Genomic DNA, 3,252 nt, shown 5'->3' on the forward strand with positions numbered 1-3,252 from the left:
ACTGTGCATCACTTGCTTTGTGTATTATTATCATATTATTATTATTATCATTTTATTTCAATTATTAAACTGTTTTTATCTCAACCCACGAGTTTTTCTAACTTGTGCTCTTCCAATTCTCTCCCCCATCCCACCGGGTGGGGGGGAGTGAGCGAGCGGCTGCGTGGGGCTTAGTTGCCGACTGAAGTTAAACCACGACAATATCCTATGAACTTTTTTGTGGAGAGGAGCTTAAAAAAGAAAACCTGAAAACTGTCTACAAAATATGGACAATGTAGGAGTTTTCTAGGTTTTGGGTATGCAACTGAAATATATGACTGATTGGAAATCTTTATTCTGTGTTTTGTATACATACCTATATACACACTTACAATAGAATTAGAGGTCCATAAACACAATTTTTGACACGTCACAGTTTTCTTGGCATTCTGAGACTCTACTGCAAAAGCCTCCCAGTGATCTTGGGTGGGAGGTGTCCACTGCAAAAGTGGGTGTCTCGGTAGGTTTGCTGTGTGGTTTTTCCTGAAGGCTGAATGCATGGGTCAGGTTGGACAGCTGTAGTCAAGGCTGAGGATTTGAGCACAGCGCGGCTCAGAGGGTGCATGGAGCTCTACAGCTAACGATGGGTGGCCGTTGCCCGAGGAAGAGTGATCACAGGCCGGAGGAGAGAAAGCGTGATTTTTAAGGCACAGATACACCTTGCTGGATCTGTTTTTCCCAGGATTGCCTCTCTATTCCTGTGAACTCTGTTTTGAGCGGAAAGTTGGAGCTGTGTGCTGTTCTGACTGGATGGATCTATCTGGCTGCTTTTTGAGTCAATATTTATTCACTGAAATTAATTTTGTTTTCAGAAAGATGTAGCGTGTGATTTGCTTCTCCTCTGGCAATAGGGCTAAACAGTGTCAGCTTGCATCTACTAGAACTTTCTCTACTTCAACATCACCATCTTTTTTTCTTTAAAGGATTGTGCAGTAGAGTGGACACAAGACCTGGACAAGTAATTAATTAATTATTCTAAAATTAATTCTAATTCTTGCTTTACAAAGGAGAAGCTCTGCAAGTTTTAGTGTATTGCCTCTATTTCTGCCCCAGTACAGAACAGTATAGCTGGAGTGTATTGAAAACCATTTAGTTAATGTTAGTGAACCTTTTTGAGGCCAAACTGAACCCCTTACTAATTGTGGAGAGTAGTGATTTGTGTATATATTCCTATGTGGAGTATGATGGTTTATCTGTCAGAGCAACTCCACACAATGTGGTAAATACAGGATTCAAAAGTTCAGCACTTGCAAGAAAAAAAGGGTACGTATATTGAAAATCCCCTTTTGCATCCTCAAAACCCATAAACATTAGATTAGCAGATATTGCGGGGGGCCTGATCAGCCATCTGTAAACACCACCTTCTCCCCTGCTGCCCCCTGCAATGTCAGCCAGCTGTTGGTGAATGAATTACCTCTTCCAGGGAGAAGCAATCAGAATTTGTGTGGCAAAGAAGTCGCAGTTCAGCATTTGGCTTCTTACTGGTGAATTTTTATTGTTAAATGAAAAGGGATCCTATCGACAGCGCTTGCAGAATTCAGGCCTTCTGCTGGAAATGAGAGAAATAATAGTTTTAAGCGGACAAAGTAGGCTCTGAAATAGTCACATTACTGCTTTATATGAACACATTTCTACAGATTGTTTTTTTTTTTTTTAAATATGTATGAGTGGAAGCATAGAACAATGTGGCAAGACTTTGGTCCTGATGATCTTAGAGATGAAAGCAGCTAAAAAAGGCCACTGACATCTTCAGGGATCTTTGTGACTATATGATGCCACTGCATCTCTGCCTGCACTCTGAACTCACCTGTACCACAAAGTTTTCTGTGGCTTTTTTTTATTATGCTGCCATAAGTGCCACTTGCTGTGTGTACAGAGCATCGGACTCATCTGCCAAGGGGGGAACGATGCTCTGTATGCAATGCGCACACTTCATGCAATATGGAGAGATCGCATGGCCAACGTGCTGATGGGTCTTGTCACAGGCAGGCCCTGACAGAACCATCAAACAAACTAAAGAAAACCCCAGGGACTCACTGAGCACTATGGAATGGTTGTAGAACCATATGTATGATGTGAGAGGAACAAAAGCATTTACAAGTTAATTGGTTTGGTGAAATAGGAAGGAAATGCTGAGTAGCGTGCTGAGAGGCGGGTAGCAACGTGTGAACAGCTGGGGGTAAGGAGGCAGTGACTTCAGCTGGCCATAGCTATCTGTCACCTTGAAGTGACACTCTCCAGCTTTTCTCCCCTGTCAGCTGGGCACCTCAGCACAACAGCTAGTTTGGCTTTGTGCCTATTCGATGGTAAGCACTTTCAAAAACTTCCAACAGGAGTGCAAGTATTAATGAAGAGGATAGCTGTGTAGTGAACGTCCACGCTCACAGAGGCTGTCCTGGTAGAAACAAGAGGTTTGCATGACTTAGTTATGGCAGCACAGAAAGCGCTCTCTGAAACCTCTCCCCAGTCTTGGTTATAACACAAGTTCGTTCACATTCACGAAAACTTTTCAGACTTACTGGGACAACTCGTCTGTCCCAATAGATAGGAGTGCTGCATTAAGCAGGAGCTACTTATCTTGCTTTCAGACTTGGGTGAGGATTAGATTTATAAAAGTATGTGCTGTCTTGACAGGAGTGCTTTTAAAATCAGAGCTTTTAATATCTGAGACTAGAGCCTGCCTGTCCCCAAGCACAGGGCTATGTCCTATGCAGGGGAATAACCTGTCTTGGTTCTTCTCAATACAGAGCTAGCAGCTACATTTCTCATCAGATGGCTGTGGCCATGATTTATGTGAATTTGGACAGGTTGCTAGGGAAGTCAAGAATAGTTGAGAGAAACATGTTTAGTTAAACAAACTAGTTAGAGGTGCTGATGCTTCTGGAAAGAAAGTTCCTTTTTATTGTCCATTGAACACCTAGTGAGATTCAGGGTAACAGCTACCCTTGTGAAAGAGAAGATGAAATAAAAAATTATTTTATTACCTGAGAAACAGCCTTACTTCAGTCTTACCTAAAAAATTATTTTATTACCTGAGAAACAGCCTTACTTCAGTCTTACTTTTCCATAGTGACATATAAACCTTCTGTATGTCTTGGCACCAGAAACATTTAACAATGAGTAGTTTTTGTTGTGTTTTTTTGGAGACACCATCTGTGCAATGCAATGTAGATCTGCAGGAATGCTTATGTTGTGGAAAATGGAGCTGGGAAA

Source organism: Aptenodytes forsteri, unplaced genomic scaffold (assembly GCF_000699145.1).
Source record: "Aptenodytes forsteri isolate BGI_AS27 unplaced genomic scaffold, ASM69914v1 Scaffold94, whole genome shotgun sequence".
In the NCBI taxonomy this organism is placed as follows: Eukaryota; Metazoa; Chordata; class Aves; order Sphenisciformes; family Spheniscidae; genus Aptenodytes; species Aptenodytes forsteri.